Source organism: Perna viridis, chromosome 2, assembly GCF_037379345.1.
Source record: "Perna viridis isolate PV_CMFRI_1.1 ecotype Kerala chromosome 2, ASM3737934v1, whole genome shotgun sequence".
In the NCBI taxonomy this organism is placed as follows: Eukaryota; Metazoa; Mollusca; class Bivalvia; order Mytilida; family Mytilidae; genus Perna; species Perna viridis.
The window spans coordinates 44,688,470-44,709,375 of NC_142446.1; the positions used below are offsets into that span (position 1 = coordinate 44,688,470).

The 20,906-nt window shown below is 33.9% G+C and overlaps 1 pseudogene across 1 annotated transcript; it reads left to right on the forward strand.

Annotated features, from left to right (window-relative positions):
• The first annotated feature begins 14 nt into the window (after nucleotides 1-14).
• On the forward strand, nucleotides 15-20,635 carry LOC148625283 (uncharacterized; annotated as a pseudogene). The gene is made up of 6 exons (XR_015919892.1): nucleotides 15-238; nucleotides 9,110-9,617; nucleotides 10,607-10,795; nucleotides 15,356-15,403; nucleotides 16,274-16,432; nucleotides 17,869-20,635. The product of XR_015919892.1 is annotated as an uncharacterized LOC148625283 (transcript).
• Nucleotides 20,636-20,906: the final 271 nt, after the last annotated feature.

The window sequence follows — 20,906 nt, forward strand, 5'->3', positions numbered from 1 at the left end:
AATATACGGAAAATATGAAAGAATAAATGAGAAATGTCCTTTTCCATGAAAAACAAAATAAAAACAAAAAATACAACGGTTGGGATAGCAAGCATTCCGTCATAAATTTGCTTCTTGCTGGCTCGATGAACTGTACTCACACCATGATGGGGACTTTCCACTCGGTTGTGCATCACTTTGCTTCCAGTGTACTATATATGTCTGGATTTTACTAATGTCTGTCACATCAATTAAAAAGGTAATGTGCAAATTTGGTCATATTTAAATAACACTACTACAATTAAGTTGAAAAAGCATTTTCCATACATCCGTTACACCCTTCATTTCGTGCAATATAAAGCTAGGACATCGTTGCTTCTAGCAGATACTTTGACTGCCTTTGTGAATATAAACCACTAAAATCCCCTCAATTCTTTCGTAACGCAGGGTTAGGTAATCAATTGCACGATATGAGTAACACTGACCATCAGCTGACTGTTCCAGTACTTGGTTTAATGGTCGTTTTCGTAGTAACATATATACTCAATACTGTTGGACGCGGTTTGCACTCATATGTGGTATTTGTAATACATGGATGACTGAGGGGTATTATAACGCCCTTGGGTATCATTTGGGGTCTGTGTAATATCGAGAGAAAAAAAAGAGACAAACTTTTGATTATCAGCGTAACTTTCGGAAAAATATTAAGTTTGTCGAAGTATGTGGCCGATATTTCCTGGCCAACCTACCACTCTGAATCCACACAGCGTTGTTAATTGCATAAATACATGTATATACGTATAGTATTAGTCTTGTGTAGAAAAAAATGCTGATACTATTTGTATGAGGCTACGAAACTAGGAAAAGTTGCGACTTAGTCAAAATGTGCAATACATGTACATTCCCGGAAATTCTCAGATTTATTGTATGAGGTTTTGAAACGGTCTACTAGAGCAATCCTGAGCCCATCGTATCAGTTTACATTATGCATGTAACTTTTTTTACATATTAAAAGTCTTTTTTGTTGTAAACTGGTATTTTCACTAAAGTACAGTGCTGAAAAAAGATATAAGCGAAGATATCACTTTAATCATCTTGAAAACAGTTTAGCGAAATAATTTCATTATTAAGGCGTGCCTTTATACAAGTATCAAACACTGTCCCAAGTTATTTATTGCATCTTCAAGTTTACAACTGTCAAATAAGATGGCTGTATTGATGTGTGGTGTCCGTGCTTGTCACACTTCCTTACAGCTTCATCATTGACTATAGCTGTCTAAGTGCTGCGAAAAGGTGAGGCTAGTTCGTAAGTCTTCCTGCTAATTATAGCCTCTTATACATCAAGACCAATGAGGACAGACATGGAATCCCCCTCGATGTGACAGACGGTAACTGGATGCATAGCATGCATGGTCAACCGATGTGTGAATATGCCCTGATGCCTGCACACATCTAGTCCAAAATTATGGGTCAAATAGAGTCACTGCCTTGTGATAAGATTTTTAATCAAAAGCTGTAGAAGTAAATCTACAAAAAAATGGGTAGATTGATCTCGTCAGCTACAGCAATCGTCTACGGCATAAAAAAAACCTACAAAAAAACCCGACCCTTCACACAGAAGGTTGTCATAGGGCCAACTACTCTATACGAAAAAAAAAGTTCACAGAAACGTGACGAAGAAAACCGATTCGAACAAAGTTATTGGAAGAATAAGTAATAATATCTCTGGTATGAAGCATTGAAGTCAAAACCGCAATGAAGCAACAATGCAGAAGTCCTTCTTAACACCCAAGCCCTGTCTAAAATATTGACTGTAGTGACAATGCCTAGTTATAATATTACCGAGAAAAAAACAAATAATGTCTACCTAAACGCACATTTCGTTTAACTAAATCGTATATTGACCATATCAACTCTTAAAGTGTTCATTAAAAACACAATTTGTCTAACTCAATACAAAACACTTGGTTTTAAAACATCAAAGCAAATCTAGCGTTGAGTAGGGCACAAAATGTCTAATACAATGTTTTTGTGCGTTGAGGTGGACATATTTGGTCTGCCTTAACGTAAAAAGTCTTGACGACGTAGACAACAATATTTACATAAACATTTTATTTTGTTAAGATTGGCAAAAAATGACTGATGCAGCATTTTTACCGTTGTTGTAGACCAAAGTTATTTTTCATAGACAGATAATGTGTTGATTGATAATATTTTGTGTTTGTATCAGTCAAAACGACTGTGGATTGTCATGTTATTATTTTGTCCGGTAGTACAGTCAACACATTATTTGGAATATGGAATGCAAGAACAATATATGAAGCCAACAAAACACACCAAATACAACAATAAGTCTCTCCGTACTTGTACTATATAAGACCAGATGGACGGATTCAGGGCTGATAAAATAAACAACAGGTCAAACATTGTTATACTCAGATCATCAAGAGAAAAAGCACCGCGTTCTGGGGGAATTGGATTCATGATATCTATGAGTGCATCAAAAAGTTTTATAGAACGAAAGGCAATATCATCACAGCAGCATGATTTAACACCAAACTTAGAAAAGTTTTTATCATACAATTTATGCACCAACAAATGCCACAGATGAACCGATTGAATTGGATTTTTTACCAACAGCTACATGTAATTTACTAATAAAGAAAGATGTGGGAGATCTGAATGCGAAAATTGGTAAGAATAATACCGGACATGAGTTCAAAATGAGAAAAGGAGGTCTGGGAGTGATTCTAACGAAGGCGGTGAAATGTTAACAGTCTTCTGTACCTTTAACAGTTTAGTAATTGGAAGAGTAGTCAATGGAACCAAGGTTATAGCGGTAATCAAACGAATGTAATCCAGGGACAAAGGCCAGACATAGAAAATAGACATACACAACAAAGAACACAAAGTAACTAAAATCATACATACAAAGTAAAAAAAGCAAATGAGTAACTCGGACTCCACTAAAAACTGGGAGCATGGACCAGGTGCACCGGTAGGGTAAGCGTTCTCTGCTTTTCTAGAAACACCCGCCGAGTTGCTCATAAAAAGTCAAGTACGGGGTAGAACAAACGAGGAAAGGAAAACTATGACTCGTTGAATAAATCAGTTTTCATGGTGCAGATGGATACACCATAACGATCCATGACTTCATGATGACGACCATAAAACTTCTGTAGTGATGACTTCAATCTTGTAGCAACATAACCCTGCTCCAGAAGCCTATTTGTTAGAATTCTAGCGCGATACAAAAAGTCTGCGTAGTCATAACGTATGAGTTGTGATATATACACTCCATACGCAGATGCTGAAGGGATGTTGCCACAGATGAAAGGAAAGTTGACAATTTTTAATGAAAAGTCATTACGTTGGTCGTAAAGTTTGGTCAATAGATTTTCTTTACCATCGATTTCAAAGTGTAGGTCAAGATATGAGGCTGACTTCACAGTGTCTGTAGTATCCTTTATCTCAAGTTCTTTTGGGTAGATGCGATGTATCAAATCCCCAAAATTAGGATTGTTCAAAGATAATACGTCATCTATATAGCGGAAACGGAGATTAAAGGATCTAGCTAAACGATATTCTTTCTTTCGGATCAGATCAGCTATATAGTCAGCCTCATAAGAGTGAAGGAATAGGTCAGCAATTAGAGGAGCACAATTTGTTTCCATTGGAATGCCGACCGTTTGTTGAAAAACGCGTCCAACACACTGGACAAATATGTTGTCGATTAAAAATTCCAGCATTTTGTTAACATCTTCCTCTGTATATTTGGAAGACGATTTGGAATTATTTCTTACAAAGTATGAGGAATCTCTACCAAGAACTATATATTTGTATCAAGGTGTACCATCTTTTTGGAAAAACAACGATGTATAATGTTTTTAAGTCGGGATTATGTGGAATAGAAGTACAGTGTTGAAAAATCATAGGTTTTAATGCTATTATATTCTGATAATATTCTTGAACTGATTGAAAAACATTAAACAGGAATATCACTTGATTTAACCAGCCACTACCTGACACTCAAGATTTACTTGATGAAGAAACAGTGTGATCAACAGTGAGAAAAACGAGAAATGAATGAATGGAGACGAGTCAATGAGTTAGGAAGAAAGACAAGGCAACACAAAGAATGGATTAGTTAAGACACCCTTTAACAAGAATCAAGAAGAGGAAAGATTGTAAATCAGCCTTGAATAATAGTAAGAGTAGTTCAATAAAGGCATGGCTCATCAGAAGTATGACGAGAAACAAATAGTGGTTAAAAAGTCAGTTAAGAAAAACCAAAATAGATTTATCAACAGCTAACAAAGGAAGCCGAAGAAGAAGAAGACAAGAGAAATAGGTGAAAGCCTACAACATCACAAGAAATCTTACAAGAATTAAACAAACATTCGAAAAAAAAGTAAAAAAAAAACAAGCAAGATTTTTTTTTCATGAAAGAGCACGACTGGACAGGTTGAAAGAACATTATAAAGAACTGCTTAATCGATCAATTCCTACAGACCATCAGTCATTACACTCCACTCAATGCTAACAAACTTGGTTGGAGATAAATACATCTTTTGGCCAATTAAAAATGGGAAGGTAATTATGACGCGGAGAAGGCTGTTTAGTATTCTTAATTTCCAGTTGTAGGTGACATAAAACCGGAAGTCATCCTCCAAATTTAGGGTTATCAATGAAGAGAACATTGTCAAAATATCTGTATGTAAAATTAAAGGATATAGCCTCTTATCCTTATTGTTATGACAAGACTTTGATTTGTAGTGGCAATATATGTGGATTCGTAGCCTAGAACAAAAAAAATGTGAGAATTTCCATTCTTGGAGTTAGACCCTTTTTGGGTGATTTCTTTGTACAGGTTTTTAATTTATCGTGCCGCAAGTCTGTATGTAATGTTGAAAACTCAAAAGTTTTTCTAGAGTTAACTTCAGCGATGAAAGGGATGAGATCTAAAGGAGTTTATAGAATCCACATATGATTAATACCACAACGCGAGTAAACAGTTTCACAGTATCAACATTTTGGTGTGCCGTGCAGACAGCTCTTCTGCTCAGCAAATAGATGACCCTGCTATGTACATTAAAGTTTGTTTGTATGTATTTTTATGTAGTTTCGGAATCAAATACAAATAAGGTTAGTCCTCAGACTTCTCCCTGAAAGGAAAATTCAATGAAGTCATAAAGGACTTGTAGTTAGCTGGAATTTCATCCTTGTTGAAAGTACTGTGTTTGTATGTAGGAATACTTAAATTATCTTTTATTCCTCGCTCTTTTATTAAGAATTCGTAGTAATGCGTTTTACATACAATAACAATGTTAGACATTCTACGTGCTTAAACATTGATTTGGTCCATCTTTCACGCAGTGTTAACGTTTTAGGTTGTGGATGTGACGTTGTACCCAAGACCTAACTGTTTTTTTTCCAATATGACAATGAATCAAGTTCTGGTTCCTGTTCCTTCTCTCTCTTTTTCCTCATTGCTCTTGTATAATCTTCAACTGCATCCATTATTATTATAAAAGTAGATTTCTTTGTTACAGTTCTCTGAACTTCGGGCGGTGAGCATCACTTTTTGGAGATTCTCACTTGGAATAATGTTCAAAAAAGAGTATTCAATGGAACCAATGTTCTTGTAGTAATAAAAAATAATGTAATCCTGGAACAAAACCAGACATGGAAAACAGACTTCTACAACAATGAACACAAATAATACATACAAAGTAACAAAAGGAAATGAGCAGCTCGGACTCCACTAAAAACTGGGAGCATGGACCAGGTGCACCTCTGCTTTTCTAGAAACACCCGCCAAGTTACTCATAAAAAGTCAAGTCTGGGTAGACGAAAGAGGAAATAAAAACTATGACACGTCGAACGCTTGCTTGTCGTTAAAATTGTACGGGCAATGGTGTTGGTGTAAAATTGATTTTTTAAGTATAGCGATATTTCTTTCATACCTTCATTTTTGGTTAAGAATGTTGATGATGTTAATCGCATCGATACCTTTATTTGCAAATAAAATGTGCAGAAACTTTCTGTTGTTGTCATGAAGGAACTTCTATCTGACAGGTTGTATAGAAGTCACATCACAAACAATACTCGCCAATCTATATACTTAGACGAACATTTATCTATGCATCCTGTGTCAAGTGTCACATCACGAAGGTTTTTAAGACTATTTTACAGGCAGGGACAACAAATGTGAACGAATTTTGTGTAATCCAAGAGGCTGTTGAAATTTCAAAAGAAGGTTAATGAAATTTGATAATGATATTGGCTCTAAATGGTTTTTAGATTTCTGGTGTCGTTTTTGATCATGTGGACGTTTTGTCCCAGATTAACTGTTGAAAAGATCCACATCATAAACCTCTACATTGAGAACTTGCACTGCAGTACCTAGCTCCCTTATCCAATAACTTTCTCTTTCTGTATGAAGATGTGTACTAAATCAAGAAAAAATGACTATGCTAATAAATGGTTTAAATACAGCAGAACTAAAAAGATAGATGACGTAGACCGGTTCACATATCCGGATAGCATTGTAAGCAATGATGGGGTACAGACAAAGATATAAAATGCCACATTAGAAAAGTTCAACAATTATATTTAAGACCCTACGGCAAATATGGACTTCTACGGAAATTTTCAAAAACACCAAAATTAAAGTTTTTAATTCCAAAATGTAGCATCGTTATTATTATATGGTTCTGATTCTGAGAAATGGTGTACGACAGCAACACACAAGCTTCAAAAAGTTAATAACAGATGCCTTTGAACATACTAAAAATCAAATGGCAGGATAAATTAAGTGACAAATAAAGAATTATGGTATAGGACAAACCAGGTTTCCATAGAATCACACACCAAAAGGAGAATATGGGCATGGATATGACACTCTAAGAAGGTAAAAAACCACCTTCGTAAACCAGGCCTTGAGATGAAATTCACAAGGATAACGAAAGCGATGAAGACTTTAAAACTCTTGGAGAAAGTCAACAGAACAGAAGGGAAAACAACAAGGTAATACTTGAGGGTCTGAATGACAAGGTCGCCCAGGGCCGAAGAAAAAACTTTTTATAAACGACCTTAGTCCAAATAACTATGCCGTCTTGGCCATGGGAGGCTAATCTTTATTTTGCTTGGTCGCCTCGTGATATAAAAAATTGCATCAGCGAGCGTCATTTGACGAAGCCAATCTATATCCTGCAAAGGGTTTAAGTCAAGTCAGTCGAGCTTACCTCTTATAAGACTTATTGACATATTTTTGCACTTAAAAGGATTACTAAACCCTGATAAAAAGTTCATTTTGAGGGTCGAATTTTATTTTAATCGAACGTACCCGTGTGGTGTTCAGCTTTAGCGTGATTAGTAAAACAAACTGTGGCCTGATCGTATATAACGGTAGGGCATTCCCGTCTAATGGTTACACTACTTTTTGATATTACATTTATTGGTATTTCAATTATTTGAGATGAGTTTTCAATATCATCTTAACTTGTCTAATTGAAATTCTGCACAGTTCAAATGAATAAATCGAGGAAGTTAACGTTGTTACCTGTCTATAAACACTTATCGATAAACAAGAACTTGAAGAGGCAAACCAAAGCAAATAACAAAATAAAAGCTTTTGATTTGTATAAAAGAAAAAAAAAGATACATAAATCGTCGTAAAAGTTCAGTCCATTCAATCACGGTAACGATACTTGCTAAACATCTCATTATCGTGAGCTACGAAAATGTGTAACCGTATTGGGGGGCTAACTTTTATTTAATCCATTTTGGGATTCAGTGTTCGGAGCTATTTTCTGATTTGATGTTATCAGGACTAGAATAAAGATCTCCTCTTGCTGCAAATGTGCATCGGTAAAGTTTTGAGTTATGTGAAATATACACAATGCACTGCTAATTCAATCTGAGCTTATAGAACATACCAAAAAGTAATCCAACACAAATTGTCTCCAGACTCCACTGCAGCTCTAGTCATACACATAAGTAGATATAAGCCCATATTATCTGTAAAAAAATAATAAAATTACCCTTATTTTTCAAATCTTTGCCCTGAAAGCCAATTAAATTTATACATGTACATGTCAGAAAAAAATGAGTTGGTAGGTTGGGATTTTATTTTATTTACTTATTTTTTTCCCACATTTCATAGAACAGAACTTATTAATTACCAGGACTTTGTGGAAACCAAACATTGACTACCATCACAGTAGTTTGAATTTTAGTGACAAATAGCGGGAAAAGAGAGTCAAATATTGCTATATATAGCAATTTTTGGCTCTCTTTTCTGACTACTTGTCACTAAAATTCAAACGACTGTGCTACCATATATCTGTAAAATGCCAGGTCGTTTGGTGATACTGTTTGTTGTCAGTTAACTTGAAATTATGTCAGTAAGGGGTCATGGCATGAGTTGGTCGAGTAACAGGAAACAGAGCTATGGCTTAATTTTTATTTGGCCTAATTATGCCATAATTTTTTTACAAAATGTTGCATGAAAGTCTGATAGCACATCAAACAATTGAAAATTAGTATAAAGCCTATAAAAAATTACCTTGTTGGCTCCTCTATTGTTTTTATAACTAAGATGAACTTACATAGAAAGCAAATGGGAATGGGGGTTATTAGCTTTGTATAATGTTGATGTTATTTAATGTTCCTTGTTACTCAACAATGTAAATTTTTGAATAAAAAATTCAACTTGTGCTGCTGGCAAAAAAAAGTATTTTCATGCTTTTCTTACTCAACAAAAAATCTCAGGCCCCTTCCCTTCGGAAAAAAAAATCTCTGCCTTAGTGCTGCTCAAATTGGTATTGCTTAAAATAGCTGAACAATGTACAAGTATCTTTCAACAGATTATGTACATGTACATGCAGATGTAGAAATATTCTGAAATACAGTTCAGTATAGTACATACATTTTGTATGTAACAGTATGTTGTCTACATAATACGTTAAAAGAAATGCTGGTAAATACCTGTAGCTCTGTTTCAAGGTACATTTATATATTGCTAGTTGCTCCACCAATATTCAAACTACCGGTACATGTATATGTACATGTATGAGCAGATGAACTTTTCAGACTTTTGGGACTTACGTTTAGGTTTTTGTTTCAGTTACCTACACGTATTTAGTTAGTTTTACATGTAGTGATTTTTGTACAATGTCATCTCTAACATCAAGGAAACGTAAAAAATATGCCAAATCGGGATCAGAATCAACTGAAGACAGTACTAGTCCTCCAATTGAAAAATCTTCAATGCCTGCTTCATCTTGGAAGAATGAGGATCTTAATCTAAAGTCGGTTTCTTTTGCCTCAGAAAATGTGGAAATAGAAACTTTAAAAGAATAATTGAAGACAAGACGAAGTTCAGATAATGTGCCAAAAATTGTGAAATCTTTAGTTTGTTGGACCAAAAAATGATTGAACTTTACAATTAATGAAAAAGCTTGGCAGACATGCAATTCTTCAGTGCGACCAGAACAAGAACAAGGAATAGAAATTCTGACAGATGTCAAAAGAAAAACCAGAATGTCTGCACAGATGATTAGAAGTGAAGAAGCAGCTCTATTTCATGAAGACCCATATGTAGTACATGTACCAAAAACACAGTACAATGCATTGTAAGTACATAATTTGTGTGTATTCAAATCAAAAGTAGTCAAAATAAAGCTAATAAATGATATTATAATTTACTACAAAAGTGTATGGATATTGTTTGCATGTGTGGGTAATTTGTGTCCATGCTGTCAGTTAGCAGAAAAGGTGAAAATGTGGATTTTCAGTATTATTTATTTAAGTAAATTTTGTTAAGAATTTCTACAATTATTGTACCATTAGCATAAAACCTTATTTTCGAATCTTTGCACTGGTATGCAACTTTAAGATGTCATTTTTCCTGAGAATTCAAATTAAAACTTTGAAAATCACTTTTTAAGATGTAAAGTAATGAAAACTTTAGAAGTGGTTAGTTAGACCACACTTTTGCAACCTGCTTTTCCTGCTATAAAGCAGAGAACTAAAAAATAAATGTGCAAAGAAAAAGAAAATTATCCATCAATAAGGTTGTAAGAAAAATTTATCACATAGCACTGTGAAAACTGTCTGAACCAAACTCTACATAAACCAAAAAAACCTGTCTAAACCAGACACTTTTTAAAGTCTCTTCAAATCTTGAACCTGAATGAACCAAACATTTGTCTAAACCGAACACTTACATACACCAAAAGTGACATGTTTAACTATGGCAATGTATGTTAATAAAATCCTTATTATCTACAGTACTACATCACTGATTGTGATCATGATACTTGCACATGTACAAAAAAATGTACATGTAGTACTTTAAAAAGAAAAAAATGCATTCTATAAACTATGTCTTCCAGGATGTCAGATATTGTGAAAAGTATGATTAAAACAAAATACTTTAAGGGCATCAGGTGAATTATTTAATGCTGGATTTTGGACCAATTTTACATAACTTTTTTTCTCGTAACTTCTGTTTTGAAAATCTCTTCATTCAGATTCTGATGTAACTTCAAATGTGATGTTAGTCCGTCATGCAGAATCAAATGTTAGCCCTTTTCAGTTCTTCTTGTTTACTGATTTACAGATTATTTGAAAGATGGTATCGTAAAGTAATAGATTTCCTGGATCCGGCCATCCAATTGCTGAATTTGCTGATCAATGAAGCATTTGAAAAGATAAATCATGATGAACAGTCATGTCTTATCTACATAAAAGAATGTTCATTTACTTACCTCTTCATGAAGTTTACAGAAATTTGTTTCCTTAGTGCTGAGTAAGTATATGCTGCAAATCTTTTTCGATTCAGAATGTAAACAAGAAAGGGGGTGAAAAAATAATTCGTTTTTAGGTCTTGGTCTAAGGCTGCTACAGCACTACATGCTATACATCAATACGCCGTACTACTATGCTTTGACTTGTCTTAATTGTTTTCCACAACTAATTCATTTCTAGTTTTTAGCTCACCTGACCACAGGCCATGTGAGCTATTGCCATCACCTGGTGTCCGTCGTCGTCGTCGTCGTCCGTCGTCGTTAACAATTATACAAAACTCTTCTCTTCTGAAACTACTTGACTAATTAGAACCAAACTTGACATGAATTTTTCTTGGGGTATCCTGCATAGAACTGGTGTGGGGATTTTTGTTTCGTTAAAAAACATGGCCGCCGTTACTAAAAATAGAACATAGGGGTCAGACAATAGTTTTTCGTATATATCTCCTATACCGTTAGGTTTAGCTAATTTTGACTTTGATTAAAGTGTTTACAAATTTTGGTTTTAATCTGTTAAGCCATGTTGGAGTTATTGCCCTTTTTCCATGATTTTTGCTATTTTTAATGTTATTTCATTCCAAAATCTTCTCATCTGACACTACTTTACAAATTGAAACCAAACTTAGTATGAATGTTCCTTGGGGTATACTGCATAGAACTGATGTGGGGATTTTTGATTCGTCGAAAACATTGCCGCCATTACTGAAAATAGAACATAGGGGTCAGACAGTAGTTTTTTACATATACCTCCTAAACTGTTAGGTTTATCCGAATTCTTTCAATAGCTGAAATGATCCGTATTATTAGGACTACAAAAGTCTCAGACTCCTTGTAACAGTTATTGCCCTTGAAAGGGGAAAAATGACTTTTTTTAATAGTTTTCAGCCAATATCTTGAAAACTGTGATATATTAAAAAAAACTTTCAATTGTTGAAAAGATCTTGTGATAGTGCTACCAAAGACATCTTTAGTGAAAATTGTTTGATAACTTCTTGTTTAATTTATTGCCTTTGAAAGGCAAAATTCAAGAAGGTGAGCGATTCAGGCTCCTGGGAGCCTCTTGTTGATAAAAACACCCCCTTTCTCGTTTTCATTCTGATTCCTTATCATTTACGTATGTGTGCCTTTGATAAAGGTCCAATCATCCACAGCGTGCATGTTTTAGCTTCTGAATTTATGCTTTCATCTTGAACTTTATTAGTTTTATGCTGAAGAAGGATATCGGTTATCCAAAATATTCAATGTAAATTTTACCATCATTTGGTGATGTTAAACATGTTTAGAGGTTTATATATACAATATACTAGAAGGTTCTGGTTGATTTGATAGAAAATCAATGGACATCACTTGACCAGGCCCCTTCTTATACTTGTCAGTGCTCCACATCCTTTTCAGAATTGCTTGATTTTCTGCTTTTTTAATTGTTTTTTTTTTGTCTTTTAATACTTGGTTGCTGCAAGACAAAAACAAGTTAAGTAAGAAGTTATCTATCATTTGTTGGTTAACAGTTATATAATTTATTGCAGACCTGATGGTACTAAAACCGACTTTTGGATAAGAAATAAGAGAGTTGGATGCCTTCCAACAATCTTCAATGCCAAATAGAAATGTATTGATACTTCCAGCAGAGATAAGAAAACTTAAAAACTTGTTTTTTATATTATAAACAGATTACTTAAAACACATTTTAAATTGATTATTAGCTCACCTGGCCGAAATTGATATGAATATTCCTTGCCAATCTTTGGAATATCTTGCATAGAACTGATGTGGGAATTTTGATACGTTGGAAAACATGGCAGCCATGACTAAAATAGAACATAGGGGTCAGACAGTAGTTTTTCATATATATCTCCAAATCCGTTATAGTTAAGCTAAATTCTGTTCGGGTACAAGTGTTCAGCATAACGAGATCTATCTGTGGTCAAATTTTCGTTTTAATCTGTTGAGCCATGTTGGAGTTATTGCCTTTTTTTTCTTTTTTTTTTTTTGCTGTTTTAATATTATTTCTTTCAAAAAATCTTCTCCTCTGACACTACTTGACCAACTGGAACCAAACTAGGTATGAATGTTGTTTGGGGTATCTTGCAGAGAACTGATGTGGGAATTTTTGATGCATGGAAAAACATGGCCGACATTTTTTAAAATAGAACATATGGGTCAGACAGTAGTTTTTCGCATATATCTCCAAAACCGTTAGGTTTAGCCAAATTCTGAATGAAATAAACTTGTTCAGCATGATGAGACATATCTATGGTCAAATTTTCATTTTAATCTGTTAAGCCATATTGGAGTTATTGCCCTTTTTCGACATTTTTTTAAATATTATTTCTTTCAAAAATCTTCTCCTCAGACACTACTTGACCAATTGGAACCAAACTTGGTATGAATGTTCCTTGGTGTATCTTACATCAAACTATGTCAGTTGTTACTGAAAATAGAACATAGGGATCAGACAGTAGTTTTTCGCATATATCTCCAAAACTGTTAGGTATAGCAAAATTATTTCAATCGCAGAAATGACCCTTATTATAAGGCCTTCAAAAGTCTTCAGGGATCAGATTTGTCAGGCGACTCCTTGTTTGAGTTATTGCCCATGAAAAATGAAAAATGATGTTTTTTTTTTGTTTTTTACAGTTTTCAGCCAATGTCTTGAAAACTATAATAGATCGAAAGGAACTTTCAATCACTGAAATGATCTTATGATAGTCCTACCAAAGTCGTCTTGAGTCAAAATTGTTGGACAATTCATTGTTAAATTTATTTCCATTGAAATACAAACTTTAACGAGGTTAGCAATTCATTCTCCTAGGAGCCTCTTGCTTAATTCAGTTCCACTTGTCAAAGAATTGGATATTATTAAGGTCTAATACAAAATATTCTGGTTTTAAATACAGAAATCTCTTCAGGTCTTCATGTGCTTCCTGTTAGAAAGTTACAAAAGTAAAAAAAAATTAGGAAGTCCCCACTTTCGAGATACATGTAGTAATCAAAATTAAGTATTTTCTGTGCTGTGCACCTGGTCCATGCTCCCAGTTTTTAGTGGAGTCCAAGTTGCTTATTTGCTTTTGTTACTTTGTATGTATGGTTTTAGTTGCTTTAGTTCTTTGTTGTGTATGTCTGTTTTACATGTCTGGTCTATGTCCCTGGATTACATTCTTTTGATTACCGCTATAACCTTGGTTCCCTTGATTACTCTTTGATACTGTCGATTCCTGTCTTAAAACTTTCTTTCATTCCTATTATAAAATTTGCGGCAATACCAAAATGACTTTCGGACGGTTTTTTCAGTTTTGCATGGTTTTCTCATAGACAGGCTCTTAATTGCATATCCTATTTGTTAGGAAAAAATGTGCAATAAACAGTTTGTTTGTTTGTTGGGGTTTAACGTCCGAGCAGCAATATTTCAGCTATATTCAGACGATGAACATGAAATTGATGATAAAATGAACATAAAATGATGATGAATGAAAAAGGGATGGGACACAAGGTCAATGGGGTCGACAAATTTTGATTGCCACTGGAAATAGGGAGAGGTGGGTAGGGTCGGGCAATTTAGCCTCCTGTGGTGGAGCCCTATGGTTCCTACTCCGGGAGAATACCACAGTAGGGTTCTTTAACGTGCAAGGAACGTGGCATCTTTCCCAACACGGTGCACCACTATGGTTTTCGGTCAGGTTTTCCGTATTATAGCCTGACAACCCCAGCATGTAATACGCCAGGGGTACCCCATTCAACCGCCTGGGGCACACATCCCAGTTACTCTGTGGGCAGAGTGCCCTAGCCCCCGGCTAGGGTTCTGAGCACTATCTAGTCGCCTTTTACGACAAGCTTAGTGCTGCTGCAGGCCTATTCTTTTTTGACACCCGGACCTGCACGGGGCTGCAATAAACAGGAATATACAATTAACAGAAATTATGATTTTAATGGAAAATTTATAATGTTTTCAATGTTTAAGAGGAATATATTTTTTTCTCAAATCTAATTAGATTTCTGCCTTAGTGTCTAATAAAAAACAGAAAATATTGTTGTAAAACCAATTTCCTGGGAAAACTGAGGATTTCACTAACAATGTGTTGTTTTATGTTTAGGTCCATTTTTTTAGTAAATTTTGAAAAATATTTCAGCAGAAGAAATTTTCTTATTTTTTGGTCTTATGTTATGCAGATAAGGAGAATTTTATACATAGACAAAATGGAAAATGTTTTTGTTCTTTGAGTTTCTGTGTGATTAACAGGAATATGCAATTAACAGGTATACAATTAAGTGAAATCTACTGTACACATATTTACAGGTCAATTACAGTCACAATCATATTTAGTAACTAAAAAATTGATAATCCATGCCTTTCTTCAATGTGCTTGGTTGTCTGTACAGCGTTTTTGGTCTCAGCTGTCTTATTACTTGGTTACGCCTTGGCTTTCAATCTCCACTTAAAATGTTTTGAAAGTGGCCTCAGTAAGAACTTTGAGTTTACTTCCTATACTTTTTCATTAATTCAGAATTATACTGGATTAAACAGTCTTTGTGAATTGTTAATTCTTCAATATTTATTATTCCAGGTTAAAATGTCAGCATTTAAGGACTCTAAAGATTCTGTTGAAACTGAGGTTAGTATCAGTTAAGATTGAAAATCAGTATTTGTTCACAGAAGGAGATATTCATGTACGGTTTCTCTGTCTTTAACAAATGTTGAAAAGAGTCTATATACTTTTACATGAGTCTCTAGTGGTGTATGTAGGTCTAGTAGCCACTCGACTCTGTCTGTCCATCACACTTAGTGGGTTCCTTCTTTGTGAACTCCAACATTATTAAATCATTTTTATCCAAACTTTGCAATTTTTTTCATATACTTACTGAAAATGTGCATCTCTTATTATGGACAAATTTGACAAATTTACATTATGAATTTTTTATCTATTAAATTTAGCCATTTGCTGTAATGAGTTCTTACTGTAGGTAATGTGTGTAGCTTTATAACCTACTTAATGTAATATACAAATATTTGAAGATATTTATACGCTGACAAAAAATGAGGGTGACACAGGCCAAGCCATGTTATCAGGATTATTTTGTGATTGTTTGCACTGGAATGATATACTGTAATTAATAATTTGTAAATGTTCAAAACAATAAATAGATCATTCATGAATTGATATTTGGATTTTGAACAGTTAAAAATTTGTTTTGTTTTTGTTTTTAGAAAAGATGGAAACGGTTTTATTATTATTTTTGTCTCTTGTTATATTTAAAGTTTCAAAAACAAGAACATCTATCTTAGACAATAAAGATTATAACCAAATGTAGTTATCAGTATCATTTGTGTTTTCTTGTTATAATTGGAATTAAAATTAAAATGTTTCTATTGTTGATAAACTTTTTGCTCGAAAAAAAAACCATAAAAAATTGCAGTAACCACAAAACTGCATGTGTGTAATAGTGATAAAGTTAGAAATATATATCCTTGATATTTTGTACAGACAGTTCAAGAGATAATTACAAAGGAAATTAAACACCATGGATTTACAGTAGGGTTCATCAGAATGTTTTAGCTCAGCTTGGTTGTGAAATGCTTGCAAAGTGTCACTATTCAATATTTGTGCCGAAAAAAACTTGGCATAATCTGCATGAAGACTAAGGTATATATTGTGTAAAAAATTAATTGTATCTTTTAATGAACTTCATTACATTTGAATTTTATGCTGAATCAAATGGTGTGTATTTGACCATAATGAAAAAATGAACCCTGTAATCAGGCTAAGTTGCTTTAACCCTGTCACATTTTTTGCGTCTGTCCCAAGTCGGGAATTTCTGGCCTGGCCTCTGTATGTATTGTTTCTGTTTCACTTCCAGTTTACTTTATGTTGCTGGAGTATATGGGGGCAACTATCCTGTTGTTCGAGGGTTTCTTTGTTGCTCATTGAAAACCATTGGGTTGACATTTCGTTTATTGAAGACCAGTGAACTGACATTTTTCATCCCGTTGGGGTTGTTGTCTTTTTGACATATTTATCTCATCAATTCTCGTTATACTATTTCAAATTTTTATACAACTGCAAAAAATTGCAGTTGTCTAATTGTATGGTGCTGTCCTTGTCTCTAGATTCTTGGCTTTTGTGCATTAGCATGAGTATCATGAGTATTTTTTAATTGCTTGATCTTTTTAAAATTTCATAACAAGATTTCAAACCACAAACGGAGGTTGATATTGATTTTGGATGTTATGACCCCAACCATTTTTGGTATTAGGGGTAAAAATAGGAAAAAACAAGTATTTTTATAGAATTTTTCTATATATATCAAAAAAGGCAAATAAATGCCAGATAGGGTCAAATTCTTATCCTGTGGCAAATGTTTCATTACAATAAAAATCCCAAGCTGTATCAGGGTTGACTAGTGTGTTCATACTTGCCCCGGCTGTTCAGGGTTTGACCTCTGCAGTTGTGTCAAGCTGCACCTCATGAAGATTTTATTAGGTTCTTTGACCACATTCACTGTGCAGAAATTAATGCTGCATTAAATATTTTTAATTCACAATCAGCATTCAGATCTATATCAGACGTTACAACCTTTGCAATTATAAAAGGCTGTACCTGATAGAACATTTTATTTTTTAAATGCTAAAGATGACTTGAATAACTTCCTTTTTCTTAACTGATTTAGCTAAGTGTTTAAATATGTGTCTTAGTTTATTTACCTAGAAACTCCTTCCTTTTCCACTTGAACCTTAATGGATCTTGTGTGTTTGTTGAATTCATGCTATATATTTACCTAGAAACTCCTTCCTTTTCTACTTGAACCTTAATTTTTGGTTAATTTCATGCTTTTTTCCTGTCACAAACATATTTTTATGAAAGAAAGCATACATATTTATAGAAACAATTATTAAAAAAAATATTGCCAGACTCATATTTCAAAGCTTTATCTGTGATGTGCTCATCAGCTATATTAGTACAGCTATGGGTTGTAAATATTGATGACAATATTTACCATATTTCTTTGCTCTATACATATGTACATGACATTCACAGACATTGACATGCCATTGCTTTATCTTACTTAATTATTTTTTCAGATTATATTTAATTATCTTCAGTTTACCAACCAACATTTCTTGGCAATGAAAGAGAAGAAAAATGTTGAGAATATGCATTCACTTATACAGTACACAAAAATATATGATATTATGAAAGCAGAAGACAGAAATGACATACTTGACCTTTTATTTTGAATGTTTACAGAAAAGAGGATTAAATTGTCACTAGCTTGTAACCTGATAAAAGGTGGCAATTTTTTTCACATTTGTAGGATTTTCACACGAATGCTTGGGTTTTTGATTTTAAAATCTTATACATGATGATGCATCCTTACCAAGTTGTTTGGCACATGGTTATCAATCCTTTTTATCAAATTCTAGAAAGATATACAAATGTTGGCTTTTAGCCAATACATAAAGAGCCTATGTATACACTATGGTCAACACAAATTGTAATTCCTCCACTTTCCACAGTGGAGATATTATGAGTGGAGTCACAGTGTCTTCACTCTCCACAGTGGAGACACTATTTAAAAAAGAAATGTTTGTAGTTCACTATTTCTGTCTTTACACAAAGGTATATTCAATGTTCCTAGCAGTTTAATAATATTTCATTTATGGGCAGAAAAAATATTGGAAAGAAATAGAGCAAGTTTATCCTGGTTTTTACTTTGATGGAGTCTCAGTGGAGGGCATGAGTGACTCCACTGTGAAAAGTGGAGAAATCAAAATTTTGGTTGACTGTAATGCATTTTATCATAGCTCATTAGAGAACACTTTAATTGATGCTTATGGATGTATTTAAGGCATTGCGAATCCACCATTTGTTGCAGTATTAATATGAGTTGTATTTTTGTTTATATTATGAGGCTAAAAACCACTAATTCCACTTCCCATAGGCTTCTATGCTAATTTCACAATATTCAATGGCTTCTCTGGACTTTACCTTAACTTTAACCTGCAGAGGACTATATATCAGCATGATTCTACATATGTCAGCTCACAATCCTCAGAATGGCATGTGGGGTTAGCAGACTTGCAGTGCAGTACTGGTCACCGGAAGTGAAGTGTCTATAAATAGCATGGGAAATCCCAGTGTTTTCACAAGATAGGGGTATATTTAGAAATCATTATAGAGATTAGGCTTCACATCACAAGAAGCAAAATCACCTATAAAATGTACAGAAATGTTTTTCCTTTCAGAAACTGTTCAAATTTTTTAAATGAGCTGAGAACTTTTTTCACAGCACTATGAGGAACAGGGGTAATTTCTGCGTAGGACTATTTTTGCGTACGTTCCAAATGCTCATTGCTCATTCTGTAACCATGATGGAAACATCCTCAGAGAAGTTGACTCATTTATGCCCACGGCCACCCTTTGGTCCAGGTGATGTTTTGTCATTACTTTGCATCTGTCATTGAACATTTTCTAACCAGTCAGTGGATTCATAGTATAGTCTCCTAAAAGAACAGCTTTTGAGAATTCTTCCCCCTGAAAGACCAAAATGACGCTGCCCGCAGTTTTTAGCTAAAATCTCAAAAACATAATAGATAGAAGGAAACCTTCAGCAGATGAAATAAAACCACTATAAGGCCTACAAACGTTTTCAATGATCTAAGTTATATATCAAATATTTAGAAGAGTATCCCTTGAACGAAAGATTGGAAATGACAATCTTAGCAGTTTTGAGTTGAACATATTTTAATGAAATAACAATAAACATATTTTAAAGAAATAACAACAGATAGAAACTTTTAATTGATGAAGAACTTCACAGAGATGGTGTCGTGTGGAGTCTATAAAGGATCAGTTAGATCAGATATGGCCACCAGTTTTCTATTTTTTCTTGGTGATCAATTCAGGTTGTAAGAACCATTACTGCAAATCTTATTATCATGTGATGATCAGTTTTATGATATTAATTTAAAGTTAAGTGCAAATTATTTTCGAGACTTGCATTCTGCTTAACATTTAATTAAAAAAAAAGGAACTAATTGGTAGTGATGTAGTTTCACGATTTTTTTTGCCCCCAGAATTACACAAGAAATAAATCAATAACAGAAACAAGCTGCAGTTCACGGTTCACGGTCCTTTGAGGATAAGAGTCGAATCCGAGTAAAAATTTCGGATAGAGATTTATTATCCGGTATGGTTTCCTCCTTTGGCTGGTGAAAATCTCTGTCTAAGAAAGAAGTTATCTAAATAAATATAGGTTTATTTGTTATTATTGCTGTTAGCAAATATCACCTTAAAAGAAATCAAATAACAGTTAAGGTTGGTATGCCTCTCATTGGAGTACATGTAGGTAGGGTAAAAAGACAGTATGACACAATAAGAAAAGCTCATTACAAAATATTTTACAACTGGTATTATTAAAATGATTGAATTTTATAATAAGATGGAATGTTTATTTTGTTTTCTATGAATAAATTTACGTCCAAATACCTTTTACATATAGACTGTCCTTCAGAAATGAGTGGTTTCAATTATTTGTTCACTCGGTATGGTAAAATTAAAATTTTCAATACGCGAGCTTTAACAAGCTTGATAAAATCTTGATTGTATCAAGGAAAAATGTGGAATAATTAATCAATAATTGGCTGATGGAGAATCGTTTAATTTCCCATGAAATCTGTAGAAACCTTAGAAAATATGAAATGACAGGAAAACTCCCGCAGATATGCCGGTGGAAGAAAGTCAGTTGCATTCTTAATCACCGGGTTAGAATTGGAGAATGAGTAGGGTGATAGTTTTGTCTATATTATTCATTTGATTTGTGTTTTGAGTTCTGGGGCAAGAGTTCTCTTTCACTGACAATAATCCTATTTATCTGTGTGTGTGTCGTGGTTGTTAAGCATTAACAACCACTATTGTTGCAGGAAAAAAATAAGGGAGTTGCCCGTAGTGTCGTCCTATGTAGTCAATGTATTGTATTTCTACCCTTGAGTGTTCTTGATTGGTGAATAAAACTAAAACAAAAATACATTCTCGTGTGAGAGCATTTGCAGTTGTATTTTCATGATCTAGAATATTCGTCAAAATTGACATATTTTGACTCCAACTCACCATGAGTATC